Below are 16,994 nucleotides of genomic sequence, written 5' to 3'. Positions count from 1 at the left end.
GTGCTGCTCTGAGATTCTTGCCAGCTAAAGGGTTCGCGCTGAGCTGCTAGAGATGTTGGTCGCTTTGAAGTGTGGTGAGAGGCCCCTGAGTCAGCAGTTTGAGAAACATTTTAAGCAACACCCACCTTGCTGTCCCCAGATTCTGGTCACTCCTATAAAACCTGTTCCCACTACTTTCCAGCTGTGTGTCTTGGCAAATGGTTGAGCCTCTCTGTCCTCACTTTCCCCATCCTCAAAATGGAAATAACAACAGTAGCTACTTCATGCTTGTCCATGAAGGTGGGGGGCATAAAGTGGAAGTGCATAGCAAGCAGATGTATCAGAGAGGATGCCAGCAGAAAATGCATGCACTCAGAGTGTTCAAATGACAAGGCTACATTGCAGGAACTACGTAATAGGTGGGCGGTGTTATGAAGGATGTCAAGACACAGAGACTGGGAACAGTCGCAAGCCATTCTCTTCCCGGGGGGGCTGAAGAGGAAAGAGGGGAAATCATGGTTCTGCAGACTGCAGAGCTTTGGAATTTACAACACCCTGGGAGGAGTTGTAGCCCTGGAGGGGAGAAGCCACTGCCAAAGATACTGCAGGGAAGGAACTGGGAAGAAATACTCACACTTCTCTCTCCTCCCACTCTCTGATCTCCCATTGGGTGAAACAAAGGGTAAGGGACCAGAGATGTGGCCTGCAGGACTCTGCAGTATAGATTCTCATGGCTAATAACTAGAATGGCCACGTAACTTATCTTCCAACTAGGAAAACCTTTGAAAGTGTTTCTGTAGGCTTCTGTTGAGATGCAAGGTACCTTTGAGGGCGAAAACTACAACAAGCATAAGCTAGAATTGTCATTGGGAATTAGGGTGTATGTTCACCCTACCAATACCACAGATCACTGCACATCTATCAAGCTCTGCGTACTTCACCCTCTTCTTGTCACTGCCCTACTCAATCGGCACCCACTGTGGCAAACTCCTGTGGGCTGCATTTCTGCTTCCTTTGTCCTGTGACTTCAGTCAATGGGCAGCCTGGCAGGAGATCAGAGAGGAGAGGAGGGAGAGACCAGAGTATTTCTTCTCTGCTCTAGCCTTGCCCTGATGGCAGCACTCCTGGCAGTGGCTTCTCCCTGGCCACAGGAAGCGAGTTCTAAAGAAATTGCTTCAGTCCTATGGACACAACATACTCATTTAATGTTTGGTTAATTGACACAGGTGGAGGTTACATGGGCATGCTCAACTGTGGGCACCTCCTTAGCTGACACATACAGAAAAGGGTGCGTTTTTAATTTGTGTGCTTTTTCCTATTGATATTATGTGTCAACAAACACATTTATTGTTTCTAAGTATCCAAGTCACATCATTTTGGAAACTATTAGCTCAGCTGGGTCAAGAGCACAAAGGACAGTTCTTTTCTGGAACAGCCTAGAGAAATTCAGCTTTTCTCTGAAGTACTCCATAAAAGCCCTCTACCCAGGAAACAGGTGCACGACACCTATGTGTGAAGAACCAAGGCCATCTTGAGCCCGTGTCTCCAGAACTCCACAGCACATCTCCAACTTCCTTGCTTTATCTGTTTAACAAACTCACTCCACACCTCACCTCTCCTTGAGCCTGCCATCCAGGAGGAGCTTTGAAATTTATTTTCTCCTTTTAGCCTGCTGTATTTTTAATGTCTGAGTGAAAGAACAAAGGCAGGCGAACACCAGACAAGATTGTTTCATTCCTTCACGAGCTGTTGCTCAGCCCAGCTCAAGCTCAGCTAACATAAATGTTTTAAAGTTCCATCTTTGCAAGGGAACAAGTATTGTGGTAATCATCAATGCCAAAGTCAGAGCCTTGTTTCTGCCTTTCATTTTGGGACATAAAAGGTCCCCACATCAATCATTAACAACCTATTAACACAAACAGCCCAGAGAAGTTTTCCTGGTCTGGTCTACTGCATTGGAAGAAATTTCTGTCATCCTGCTGGTCAGCCATCCACATGATGCACCCATGCAGGCTGTTTTCAGCTTTGAAAGGGCCTGCTGTCTCTTCTTTCATCTCTCTCTCTGAGTATCAGATACCTAGGCCAGCTTTCCTCCTTCCCTCCTGCAAAAGTATCCACCTGCCTCCTAACTACCAGCTCTTAAAGTTGCTTGCAGAACACTACACTATTGATTGTGTCCAAGTGTTAGGCAGAGCCTAAGATGTCTGCTCTGCATGCAGCCAGAACTCACAGCTGGTTCATCTCCATGCGTCAGAGAAGGGAGGGTCTTGAGGGGTCTCAGGAAGCCCTCATCTCCCTGGTGCTTCCAACTCTTGAATGATTTGGGTTTAAAACAAAACCAGCCAACATGAAGAGTTCTAGCTAGTCAATTAGTTCCTGTTTTTATTAAAAGCCTATGTGGCTTGGGTGGCACATTCTGGAAAATTGAATTCAAGTTTTTATTTCTTCTTTTTATCATAAAATATGTATAGCATAAAATTTAACATTGTAATTACTTTTAAGGATACAGCTTAGTGGCATCAATTTTATTCACGATTCTGTGTAGGCATCACCGCCATCCACCTCTACATCTTTTTTCATCTTTCCAACTTGAAACCCTGTACCCTTAAACAGTAAACCTCCATTTTCCCTCCCTAGAATCCTTGGAAATCACTATTCTACTTTCTGACTCTTTGAGTTTGCTCACCTCCTTCTATAGGTGGAATCAAAATATTCATTGTTTTGTGACTGACTGCTTTCACTCAGCATAATGTCCTCAGGAGTCGTCCTTGGTGTAACATGTTTCAGAATTTCCTTCCTTTTTAAGGCTTACTACTTGCCCGTTGCATGTACAGATGTGTGTGTGGGTGGGTGGATGGGTGGGTGGGTGTGTATGTGACTGGGGTTTGAACTCAGGACCTTGTTGAGCCACACTCCCAGCCCATTGTTTTGTTTACCCATTCACCTGCTGGTGGATATTTGGATTGTTTCTACTTTGGGGCTATGATGAATAATGCCTCTGTAAACATGGGTGTGAAAGTATTTGTTTCGGTCTCTGATTTCACTTGTTTGGATTATATTCCCAGAAGTGAAATTGCTGAATTATGTGGGAGTTCTATGTTTAGAATTTTTCAGAAACCACTATACTGTTTTCCACATGGGCTGCACAATTTTACACCCTCCCTCCGTGCAGCACATAGGAGTTCGAATTTCTGAGGAAATTGTCACAATGCCCACACTTGTTATTTCCTGGGTTTTGATATTAGTCACCTTAATGTGATGCTTAGCAAACTCATCCCACACCTCACCTCCTCTTTGGTGGTGCTAGAATTTTCTTCCATTCAGAGCTGAGTGATATTCTGTTGTGTGTATACCACATTCTGTTTATCGACTCGTCTCTAGTGACTGTTAGGTTGCTTCCACTTTGGCTATTGGGGATAATGTTGCTATGAATATGGGTTTATAAATACCTCTTCAAGCCCTTGCTTTCAATTCTTTAGGCTATAACTATACCTAGGAGTGGAGTTTCTGGATCATATGGTAATATCACATTTCATTTTTTTAGGAATCACTGTTTTATTTCCACAGTGGCGGCAACATTTAACATTTCCACCAAGCAATGCACAAGGGTTCCAGTTTCTCCACACCCTTGCTAAAACTTATCATTTTCTGTTGGAGTTTTTACTTTTTAAACATTTTTTATAATTCTAATCTTGATTTTGACACTAATTCACCAAATGACCTTCACCAAATGAGAGTCACTGGTATACTCTAAACCCATTTTCTTGCCCAGAAATGACAGTTAGTCTCCTTTGACTATAAAATATCTCTGACCACAGTTCTCCATCCCACCTCCCCTCAGTGCTCTAACCCCCACCTATCCCCCAGAGGTGCTGTTATGGTCAAATGAGTTAAGGATGAAGAAGGAAACTAAAGGGCTTTGGAGGACTGAGGAATAAAAAGGATGAAGCACTTCATGCTTATATCTGGTGGCCCAGCCATCTTGGGGCTGGCTGTGACAGCTCATACATTTGACTTTTTCTCCTTATGCAGTTGTGAGTTTCTGAAGAGAATAGATCACATTCGATCTAGCTGGTAACTTACCAAGGAGCTGACATCCAGTAATGGCTCAGTAAAAATTTGTAGAATAAATAAGTCAGAGGAAAGCATGAGTAGATAAGAGCAGTGGGTAGCAGATAAATTAGCACATTAAATTAGCCTTGAGAAAGTGGAAATAGGTAAAAATATTATCAACACCACTTGCTGATTCTTCTACTTCATTTTATCTCAGCAGAACGTATAACTCTTTTTGCTTTCTTTTTCTTTTTTTTTTTTGTAACTACCAAGGCACTGATAAAATAAATATTCTAGGAGCAATATTTTAAACTGTAACCCTGCCAATGAGCTAGGATAGAAAAAGGCACTGCATTTCACATTGGAAACTAGACTGTCTACACACAGCCTATCCTTAACACAATCCCTGTTCCTTCCCAATCCACTTCCTACTCTGATTACCCACATGATAGCTGCTCTTTCTGAAGGTAAGACCTCTGTTTTCACTCCTTTATTAGTTCAGCAAATGATTATTGAGGATATATGTCAGGCACTATGCTGGTTCCAGGAGCTAGAAAACCAAATAAGATACACAGACCAGTCAGGAGAGGTTGGGCCATGCTGTAGTAAGAAGTAAGCCCAGAAATACAAAACAGTCTTGTTCATGTTACATGTCCATCGCTGGTCAGCAGAGGGCTCTGTGCACCTGAGTCACTCAGTCTCAGGTTCAATTGCTTCTGTATTTTTGCAACAGTGGAGAAGAGACATAGTAAACTATGCATACACATTTATTTAGCTTCCTTCTGGAAGTGACATGTGTCACTTCTGTTCACATTTCATTGTCCATGCCTAATTTTAAAGGGGTTTGGAAATGCAATCCTACCATGTGCTGGGAGGAGGAAAGAATTGGAATGTTTGTGCACCACACTGGTGACTACTCCAATCCAGTCTTTGTCCTTTCCAAGGTTATTGTTGGTGAGAGACTCAGGTGTATAAACCTTGTGTGCTCTGACAAGTGCCAGCTCTGACAGAGGAACCTCAGGGTGCTATGAGGACGACAGGAAGGGAAGGTTTACTTCAAGTCTCTATACCTGCATATGAAAAAGTAGCCTTTAGCCCTTGCTGTTTAACAGAGATTTTTAAAGTCAACTGGTACAAATTTATCATAACCTTTGAGAGCAAAAGAAAATGCTGTTTTGGTAATGCAAGCAAAACTTCTCAATACTTTCTCTGTCTTTCAGTTTTATTTGCCAACATATTTTCTTTTTCTTTCCAGAGTAAGTAAAACTAAACATTCTCTTCTAAGTTCAAACCAATTGGAAAATCTTAAGTCCAGGCTGGAGATGTGGCTCAAGCAATAGTGCGCCTGCCTAGCAAGCATGAAGCCCTGAGTTCAAACCCCAGTACCACCAAAAAATAAAAAAGAAAGAAAGAAAATTTAAAGACCTACCTGCTCTATCCATGTAACAAAAGTTTCATGAGCACTCACTATGAGCTAGGCACAGTGAGTTAACAAACTGAAGATGAGGACAAGAGACAGACATGAATCAAATCAACTTGCAAATAGCCATACAGTGATACATTGTGAAAGTGTTACGCAGGGTGGGATGGGAGAGAAGCAGTACAACACACGTCCTGCCCTACATCTTCATACTCTCACTCAGGAAACAGTGAAGAAGGTAGATAAAAGGCAATAGGATGCGATTGGTGCTATAATGAAGGCATTTCAGCCAAATAGTCTATTTTAAACAGAGGGAATTGAATACAGGGATTGGTTATTAGTGATAAAGAACATTAGAAACTGAACATGAGATGTGAGGCAGTCAGGACGGTAAACAATGGCAGTATGTATCTCCCATCTGTAAGCTGTTGAGACGAAAGAGAAGCCAGCGTGTAAGAGCTGGAGATGGGGGGACGGAGAGAAAGCTGGAACTACCGTAGGCTTTTTGGTAAGGTCTGGAGTGGAGGGAAGCCAGCAGCTGCTGAAGACTTCACAAGCAGAGAGGAAGGGGAAATGCCCTGGGTTCTCCCTTCCTCCTGCCCTCCAGGTGCCAGCGCGGTCTCCCATTGGTTAGGCCTGCCTAGAAGCCAGCCAGCCCAGGCCTGAGAATATACCCCGAACACTTGTTCCTGCAGTGTAGAGCATGGGAAGGATGGAAAATGGATGCTCAGCATGACAGCTGGGAACAAAATGCCAGAAAGCCTTGAAGGATGTGGAGTACAGTGATCCCCCCATATGCACTGGGGATATGTTTCAAGAACCGCGGGTTTGCCTGAAATCATGGATAATACCTAATCCTATGTTTTTGTTCTTATACATACATACACACATATGTACATAAAGTTTAATTTATAAATTAGGCACAGTAAGAGATTAAAACAATAACTACATAAAAAAGAAAAATTATAGCAATTAATTATACTCTCTCTTAAAATATCTTATTAGATTCTGTATCTTAGCACTCTAAGCATGCAAAACTATTTCTCTCCTTACCTTCTCCTTTTCACTTAAAGGAAGCCCTTTATATTTTCTCTTTGGAATATCCTAATTTCAGGTATCACTGCTCTGCACTTTAGGGCCATTATTAAATAAAACAAGGGTTCCTTGAACACAGAACTGTGATATGTGACAACCCATGTGATAACCGACGTGGGAGGGTAGTGTATACAGCATGGATATGCTACACTAAGGGTAATTCATGTCCTGATTGGGGATAGAGAAGGATGGTGCAAGCTTTCATCACAATACTCAGAATGGCGGGTAATTTAAAACTTGTGAGTCACATTTCTAGAATTTTCCATTGAATATTTTTGAGCCTCACTTGACCATGAGTAATCAGAACTTCAGAAAGTGAAACCACCAGTAAGGAGGAGTTGCTCTATAACCCAAGAGAGAAGGAAAAGGATCCTGGGCATAAGAACAGCACAAAGGAAGACATAGGTGGAGAAAAACATTACTTGCCAGTCACATAGAGAAGGCATTCAGTTTGGCCAAACAGGCTGCTCTCGCATACCTCCCCACCCCAAGCTGTGCATGTGTACACATAGACAATCATGCTAGGTCCCAGTCTTCTAGAATGTGCTCCCCAGTCACCATCTTCCCTCCACTTTAGTCTAATGCTCATTTATGCACTATCTACTGGCCATACTATCTACTGGCTTAGGATGCTGGAGCATGTAGGACTTTGGGTCTTCCAGTCATATGCAGAGGCCCAGGACAGGGTCCTGAGGTACCCAACTGTGCCAGCCATTAGCACTGGGTCCAGAGGAGGTTCAGGGGGTCCCAGCAGAGGATATGAGAAAGCTAGGGCAGCCAAGTCACTAAGGAGACTCATAGTACACAAATTCATGTCCACCCTGGGAGAGGTGGTCTTATTTGGGAATAGCGTATTCATAGATATAACAAGTTAATGAGCTTAAATTGAAATCATCCTTTCCTGGTGCCAGTGACTCACACCTCTAATCCTCACTACTCAGGAGGTAGTGACCTGGAGAATCACAGTTTGAGGTCAGCCTGAGCAAAAAATTTGAAAGACCCCATGTCAACCAATGGTTGGGCATGATAGTACTTGCCTGTCACTCCAGCTACACAGGAGGCTGAGATCAGGAGGATAGGGTTCCAGGTCAACCCAAAAAGCTCGCGATACCCCCTCTCGATAGAAAAAGCTGAGTGTAGTGGCTTGTGCCTGACATCCCAGCTATTGCAGGAAGCTTAAATAGGACTGAGGTCCAGGCCAGTCTTGACAAAAAGCAAGACCCGATCTCCAAAATAACCAGAACAAAAATGGCATAAGGTGTAGCCCAAGTGGTAGGCGTGCCTGTCCAGCAAGAATAAAGCCCTGAGTTCAAAACCCCAATACTCCCTTAAAAAAGAAAAATGAACTCATCCTAGATTTAAGGTGGACTCTCAATCTAGTCCTTATAAGAAGAGGAGATGACACAGAAAGATACGCAGGCTGTGTGAAGATGGAGGCATAGGTGGGAGTGAAGCTGCCACAAGCTAGGGAGCACATGGGGCTATCAGAAGTGACAAAAGCACGAAGATTTTTACCCCCAGCTTCCAGAAGTGTGGCCCTGTGAACACCTGAATTTTGAACTTCTAGCCTCTAGAACAGTCATTTATAATTTTAAGTCACCCAGTATGTGATTATTTGTTATAGCTGCACTAGGAAACGAATACAGAAGGGTTTTCTCTCCAGCATTGCAACATCAACTAGTCCCACAGCTAAATCACCACATATAGGCCCAGTACCGGCTAGGCCCCAATGGTCCAGAGGAGCAACTGAAACCTGGGATTAATCAAATTAGGCCTAAATGTCAAGACCCCATCACTCAGTCAGCCTTATGTTCCCTCCCCTTCCTTCCATCCCTGGGGACTCAGTTGAGATCCCTGCTTTGTCCCCTGCTTCTCTCCCAGTCCCTCTTCCCCTCCTATCCCTCTGGTCCCCTGTTTGTACTTTTTCAGCCACCTCAGGCCACCCTGTCCTGCCTTGTTTAGCTACTTTGCCAAAACCTGTATTTAGCTGTTGAAAGTTTCTTGCCTGGGCCCCTCTGAAGGTAGTGATGGAATCTTTGAAAATGACATTAGAAGCAAAACAGAAGCAGCAGAAGACATGAAACTACCTGGAGCTGATCTGTTGGAGTGTGATCCTCCTCCGAGCCCCCATTTCCCATGTACAACAGAAGATATGATTTATAATTCATATCTCACCAGCACAACCTTGATTGAAGCAAACCACTTTGATGAAGTGTTGGTTTCATGCTAGTGAAACACCATTCCAAATCAGAGAATATTTAGAACTCTAACTCCTATGCTGACACTTTGAAGTAGAAAGACTTGTATTTTATGTGCTTTTCTGAAAAAGAAAAAAATACAGAAAAGAAAAATATGTACACTCAAGCATGCCTGTGGTGGAAGTATGAAAACACTTCCGTGTGAATCAGCATCAAAACATAATTAGTACATTAAGCACTGAAAATATTTATAGACTTGTATCTCGTGTTAGAGACCTGGTTCCAATAATTCTCAGAAAATTGTGAAATTCAGGCTTTGTTTTCTTGGGACTAACTTAATTTATTTGAAATCTACAACACATGAAGGACAAAAATCAAAGAATGTCAACTTTCCACCACATCAACTAATGAGCTAATAAAGTTGCAGTAAGGATGTGTTGTATGCCTACATGTGTAGGGGACCTTGATTGGTAGAGAAAGAGACAGAGACAGAAAAAGAGGGAGAATAAATTGTCCTATACTCATGGAATGAGAAAGTATATTTTACAATACAGTTAAAATCTCAGTTGAACTAAATCTCTTCATTATATCTTCCAGAACAAAACTTGCTATTTTGTTGACACTATAATTAATAAATGGAGATCTTTTCAAGCCCCCATGTATCAGGCAGCACCCACAAGACAGATGGTACTTATCTCATGAAATATGCATTCCAGTGCAGGATCAGACAGCAAAGAACTACATATATAGCATGCCTTCATAAATGCATAACAAACAATAAAAATGAACCAAGATGTGGAAATAGACCAGACGAGATTCTACGTTCAATAGAGAGGATTTCTGTGGAGAGGTGGCTTCTGAGTAGTTACCTGAATTATGTAAGGGAGAAAATCATGAAAGAACTGAGCAAAGAACATTCCCAGCAGAGAGGACAGCAAGTACAAAGGGCCTGAGGTTAAAGCAAGATTGCACTGGAAGAGCATGAAGGCTGGTGTGACTAGAAAAGAATAAATGAAATGGACAGAGATGAGGATGAGGTCAGGGATATTGGCAGAGCCAGATCCCACAGGGTACTAGAGAGACACTGAATGGTTTGAATATGAAATGTACCCACAGGCTAATGTACTGGGGACTTAGTTGCCAGCTAATTGGCTTTTGGGAAATGATTGAATCCTGAAGGTTCTGACCTAATCAATGGATGGACCCCTCGATGGATTGATTTATAGTATGATGACCTTATTGGGAGGTAGTAGAAAGTAGGGGGTAGAGCCTATTTGGAGGAAATAGGTCATGCCTTGGAAAGATGTAGCTTGTCCCCTGCCCCTTCTCCCTCTCTGCCTCCTGCCACCATGAAGTCAGCCGCTTTGCTCCACCATGTGCTCCTGCCATAATGCTCTGCCTCACCTCAGGCCCAGAAGCAAGGGAGCCAAGTGACACGGAATGAAACCGCTGCAACCATAACCAAAATCAATCCTTCCTCCCTCATGTTGCTTTCTCAGGTCCTTTGTGACAGTCATGGGAAGCAGACACCTTGAAGACTTCACTGCATCTAGGCAGGAAGGAGGTGTTTAGCCACTGCAGGTTCATTTAGCTGAGAGTCTAATGATAGCCACGCCTTTGCAAATTCAGGCATTGTGGGAAGAGGAACAATAGCTATTCCTGACTGTGGAAGAAAGTGGTGTCTAGTACATATCGGAACCCTACACTCAAGGACTTTGAGTCAAATTAACTTGAGTCAAACAGAATATTTAGGGATTGAGAAAAACTAATTAATTGACTAATGAACTAATTTTTTTTGTTTTGCAGTACTTGGATTTATTTCAGGACCTTGTGCATGCTAAGAAAACAATCTACTACTGAACTACATCCCCAGCCTTTAGTTTTTTGAGATTATGTAGCCTAGGCTAGCCTGGAACTCACAATTCCCCTGCCTCTGCCCTTGAATGCTGGGATTACAGGCATATGCCACCACACCTAGCTCTAATTAAATCAATCAGTGTTATGAAGTATCAGTATTATAGTGCTGGGCTGTAGGAAGGTAGAGCTAAACAAAAAGCAAAACAAGTCCTCTGCCATCACAGAGATTATAGACAATGGATTATACAAACATACACAATTCTTCCTGCAGGGCAAATTGTACCAGAAGCTCTTGTTGAATTGCCAAGGATGATCAAAGAGACTTCTCTTACAAAAGCATGACTGACTAGGTGCTGAAGGATCAGTAGGTGTCATCTGGGGGAAGGCAATATGAGGGGAAGTCTCTGAGTCAAGAGAATGGCAAGTACAAAGATCCTGTGGCCCAAGAATTTAGGAATCTGATGGAAGTCATGCCTGAAGATGAGGCTGGCAGGAAGGTGCCAGGGGTCAGCCATGGTGAGCCCTCTAGGGCCAAAAAAAAAAGACTTGGGTTTGGGTGTTCAGAGCAATGGGAAACCAATAAAAGGGACTGAATTGAGGTGAACACAATGACATAAGATTTGCATACTGAAAAGTTCAGTCTTCATGGAGGACAGGGAGAGATTGAGGGAAGAAAGTGAGAGTGAATGTAGAGAAAGGAGATGGTGGGGACATCTGCCACAATCTCATCAAATAGAGAAGCTGGTGGCAATGGTTGTGGTGGCGGTGATGGCCGTGGTGGCAGTGGTGGTGGTGGTAGGAATGGAGGGGAAAATGGTCACTTTCAAGGAAGATGTGCAGGAAGGCTGGGATGGATCCCATACATGCTACATTGGTGTGGCCACGTGATTTGTCTCAGCCAGTGAAGTGTGAACAGAATTGACATGTGACAATTTCAGCTGTAAAAGGTGGTGAATGAGTGAGTCACCCTTTTTCCCTTTGCCCTGGCATTTGTCATGTCAAATGATGGTTACCTGTTCCTCCTGGGTCCCTGTGTGAGAAGCTCCAAGCAGAGCCCCAGCCAGCCCATTGGACATGGAACATGAGTCAGAAATCAACTTCTGCTTCTGACATCTGAAGACCCTGAGACAGAGAGAGGCAGGAGGAGGCTGTCCCTGCTACATAACTAATCTTATCCTGCCCAAGCAATGAAAAACAAAAAAGGGACATTTTGGGAAGAATTAGAATGGAAATGACCATGGCCATAAGAATCGCTCCAGTGCTCATTTTCAGAGGGTTATCCAGTGCAGCTCAGCATTCTAAGCAAACCTAAGGGCTCCTTGTCCCCTCCTAATTTTGTCTAATGAGATTGAGGGTGACACCAAGGAGAGTGAGTCCACCTACAGCCAGTGTGGCTGTGCCTGGCAGCAAAGGGCTCTGAAAAGTTCTCTGCAAGACTCAGCATTATTTTTCTGCTTCAGATGTTAGAATGCACTTTAAATAAAAAGATTCAATTAAACTTTCCAGCCATTGTTTTATGATACAGCCATCAGACATGTTCAAAAGAGTCAAGTCATGACAGGAATATTTAACTCCTGGTGGGAACAGAGAATAATTGCAGTGAAATCCAGAATGATCAAGGATGAGAGAGCCCCAGTATTAATTCAGCATAGAAATTATGGGTAAAAAGAGTGGCCCTAAGGGAATACTGACATTACCAAGTGCATCTATGGTCAAGAGTACAGAACCCTAAAACTGTGCATGGTAGCGTACTTCTGTAATTCCCTCTATGTGGCAGGTATAGGTGGGAAGATTGTGGTACTGGACAAAAAGTGCTGGAGGTATGGCTCAAGTGGTAGAGTACTTGCCTAGCAAGTGTTCAGCCTTAAGTTCCAACCCCAGTGCTATCCCACATACCCGCCCCCCAAAAATATAGGACCTTTGGTGGAGACAGATTGAAAAGTCCAGAGACTCCAGCATTTGTGTGTGGACAGGTGATGGTGAGATAACCCATTGTGGAGACCAAGTAACATGGATATCTGTAGCCAGCTGCAACTCCAACACACACACACACAAACACACACACTTTGTCATTGTTATTTTTTCTTTTTTTGTGTTGTATTGGGGTTGGAACTCAGGGCCTCATGCTTGCTAAGCAAGCACTCCACCAGTTGAGCCACTCCACCAGTGGTCATTGATATTTCTGTACAACAGTTATTTCAGATAAAAATATCTAGGGACGGGGAAGCTAACTGGACGTTGGAGAGCTGCCCCATGCAGCCCTGCCATCCCCATTTCATGTTTGCTATTGTATTATTCTAATCATTCAATGATAGGTATCTTAATATAAAAAGGAGGAAGAGGATGAGGAGGAAGGGGCAATACGGGGAAGAGGAGGAAGGCATGCCTGATATTATTTGGTAGTTGGGTCAGGGCCAACAGGCAAATGTTCTTGGGTGATAGGTAGGTAGTCCAGCCCTGAGGATCTATCTAATGATAGATGACAGTGTAGGGGAGGGATCACCTTCTAATCACACTACTACTTAGAGGTACAAAGAAATGATCTCACCATGTACATAAGCCTTTTACAACTGGGGGCAGGTGGTGGCGGTAGGTTCAGAAATGAGTGTTTTAAGCTTGACTAAGTAAAGATGACTCCGTTTCTTCTGTTGGAAGCACCTCCTCTCCATTAAAGTCACCCCTTGCAGTCCTTGTGTAATGACAATGGGGGAGGAGACTCCTCCACCGCTTGTGCCTCTGTGGAGTGGCTGTTTGACTTTGCTCTCAGGTTTACCCCATGTGAATATTCCAGGTAGGCCATGGCTGTCCTGGAGGAGCAATGCCACATGTACCTCTGAAAGCAGCAGTCAGAATCCTGTGGCACATTGCCTGCTTCACCTAGCTGTGCCCTGCTGGGCCAGGAAGTAGCTTCCCACTTGTTTTTCCCATCTGACATGTGAATCTCCTACCTCCAGCCACATTCCTTCTCACAGTCACTGGAGTAGGAATGGTGGAGTGGCTGCAGGGAACGTAACTGGTAGAGGAGCTGGATGAAAGCCTCAGGCATTTGACACCTATAAAATATTTTCTCCATTGCTGGAGGTGTGTTCCTTTTACTGAATGTTTATTTTGTCTCATACAGTACAGATATGCTTAGAAGAAGTAAAGCAAAATCTCTTTTTTCTAAAACATCTTGGGGTGATTTGAGTTTGTTGGTGACCCATCGCAAGCCTAAGGCTGCGGAACCCTAGCCTGTTCCCGACTGTGGTTCACTGTACCAAGGCAGCACTATGCATGAGGACTGTAAGCCACTGAGTCAGGGGAAGTGATAAGCGAGTAATGGTCACTATGAAAAGTCCCCCACAGGATACTCTGAGAGTGAGTAATGCAGACAGGAGATTGGGGGAGGCGACCTGAGCAAGTGACACATGGCATGGAAGGATAACAGATGCTAACTGACAGGAGAGGTCTGTGGTGCCATGGGTGGGGAGGCGAGGTGCTCACCAGATGGGACCTGAGGTAGGAAGCAGTCAGAGGATCCTTTTCAAAGTGACCTCTGGAAGTAGACGCTAAAAGGGAGTGGAGGAGAAGATATTGGAAGAGGGGGGCTTGAGGGGAGGGGAGGCAGAGAAAGGAAGAGGCTTACCTGAGTCTCCTTGAGAAGCCAACAGGTAAAATAATGGAGCACATCCATGCACTTTGCTGTAGAAACCCCACAGATTTTCCAGCTTTATTCTAGTAGTTTCCAACTGGCTTTTGATCTCACACTGTTCTGGCAAGCTCCTTGTATTTTCTTCATTCTCCTTACTTAGAGAAGGAGGGCTGGCTTGGAAGGACCCCACTTGGCACTAAGCTGTTCCCGCAGGGAGCCAGGTCCTGGGTTGGGTGCTGGGAGAGTCTAGTTGTGTCCTAACCTTCATGGAGCACTGTCCCAATACTACAGCAAGGGGCATGGTTAAGGCTCTGACCCTTTAGCCAATATCCTATTGTCTTATTGTCTGAGTACGCAAACCTCAACCTCAGAGGCATTTCAATGCTTCTAATATCCCCCCATAGTCTCCCCATCCTACTTACAAAATGTTTCTAGAGTCCTTACTCCTATCTCTGCCTTGCCAGGTCCACTCTTACCCAAGTAATTCTAATGCTTTAACTTTCTGACTTAACAAACTAGGAATTTTTGGTGCTGGGAATTGAACCCAGGGCCTCCACACACTCAATGCATGCTCCACCACTGGGCCACATCCCAGGTCCTGGAGTAACCATTGTGTCCCCTCCACAGAGACAGCAAGAGCAATCTCTGCTGACTGTAAATGAGATTATGTCACATCCTGCTTTACCTACCTCGAGGTTTCCTTGCTCAGGAAAAGGAAGGTCTCTCTACCCAGACCAGAAGGCTCAGGGACATCCAGTCATTTGTGGGCCACAATCCAGCTTCAACATTCCTGCTAGACTCCCTACTCCCTCTCCACTTTGTCACATGGACCTTCATTGAACTGCTTGAAGGGGCGAGCTGTCACTTGTCCAATGCTCACACCTATGCTCCACTGTCCCTGCCTCAGGGCCACTTTCCAGACTGCTGATAAAGGCCTGTTTTCCCATCATCCCGTCTATCAGAGTCTATGGAATAGCCTTATTTTTATATGTGTGTTTGCATCATGACTCTACTCCAACTTGATTTTGAGTTCCTTGAGAGTAAAAAAGCAGATATGTGTCTATAACAAAGAAGGGTGCCTGTATAGAGGCTGCCGTCTGAGTGTGAACTGAGTGAGAGAACACATGGGCACAATAGAATAAGCAAAGAAGCTGACCATCATCCCAGCATCCTGTGACAGGGGTGACATTACAATGCCCTGCAAGGCTGATCCGGCCATACCCCTTCCCAGCAAACTGCTCCTCTGACCTGGGCCACCTTCTCTCTCCAGCACTTAGCTCTGGTTTCACTGTTGTTCCTGGTGTTCTGGCTTCTTAGAGCTCTGCAGTAGGCCAAAATATGGGCCTTTGTACCAGCTGCTGCCTGTACCTGGAATTCTGTTCCTCCAAATATCCAGATAACTGAATCCCTCCCATCCTTCAGTTCTCTGCTCATATAACATCTTCCCAGAGAGGCCTTCTGAGATCTTCCTACAAAAAAATAAGTACCCCTTTGCAGCACTTACTAACTCCCTACCCTGATTTATTTTTCCTGATAGTCTTTACTGCCTTCTGACATATTCTGTGTGAATCATTCCCTCCTCCTGTTAGACTGAGAGCTCCTTGCAGAAGCAATGTGGTCAGTTTTACACTCTATTCCATCCCTAGTTTTTATTTATTTATTTATTTATTTTCTGGTACTGGTGTTTGACTCAGGGCCTCATGCTTTGCTTGCTAGGCAGGTATTCTACCACTTGAGCCACTCCACCAGCCTTTTTTTGGGTAATATTTGGAGATAGGGTCTCACAAACTGTTTGCCCAAGATGACTTCAAACCACAATCCTCCTGATCTTTGCCTCCTGAGTAGCTTGGATTACAGGCGTGAGCCACCAGCACCCAGCTTCCAACCCTGGTTCTTACATAGTGCTGGCATGTGGTAGAGTGGTAAATGTTTGTGGCTGAGTGAGTGAATGAATGAATCTTGAAACCAGAGATATCCTGGACCCTGTGCTCAGAGACCTCTCCTTCCTGGATCTTGTGGCAAGAAAAACAAATCTCTACCCTGATAAAGTTTCCCAGCTACAAATGAGTAACAAGAATAACCACTATTAAGTGCTAACTATATGCAAGACATTCTGCTGAGTGCTGTATACACATGTTAATCTTTATAGGATCACTATGAGAAGGGCAGTTAGTTATAACCCCATTTGGTAAATGAAGAAACTGATTAGAGAGGTTAAATGACTTGCCCAATACCAAACAGCTAGTAAGAGGCTGAGCTGAAATTTGAACCCAAGCGTCTGTCTCTAGGGCAAAGAGAGACAAACTGATTCACAGGTCAACTCTTGCCCACTACAGGTTTGTGTGCAGCCCACAAGCTAAGAATGGTTTTTGCATTTTTAAATGATTAGAAAAAAATATGTAACAGAGATCACATAACACCTAAAATGTTTTCTAGGATAAATCTAACCAATTCTGATTCCCCGGGCATTCTTTGTGTACACAGGAGGGAGGGAAGATCAGTTTATGGACTCATAAAAGGAAGTTGCTGAGCCCCAGGGAGGCCGGTACACCTGGGGTTAATGGCACATACCACTCTCCGACCTCCTGATCAGAGGTCACGGCAGACTCCCCCTCATTTCCAGGTCCTTCCGGTCTTTACCAGCTCAGCTTGCAGCTCCCCCTCCTGACCACCTCTGCTGGGCCTGCGAGGACACAACTCCAACTCCAAATTAAGCCTAGCAGAAGCTGAATCGATGTGATCTGAGCAAGGGAAGCATCAG

The sequence above is a fragment of the Castor canadensis genome, chromosome 15 (assembly GCF_047511655.1).
Source record: "Castor canadensis chromosome 15, mCasCan1.hap1v2, whole genome shotgun sequence".
Taxonomy (NCBI): domain Eukaryota; kingdom Metazoa; phylum Chordata; class Mammalia; order Rodentia; family Castoridae; genus Castor; species Castor canadensis.
This window is presented reverse-complemented; position numbering follows the sequence as displayed.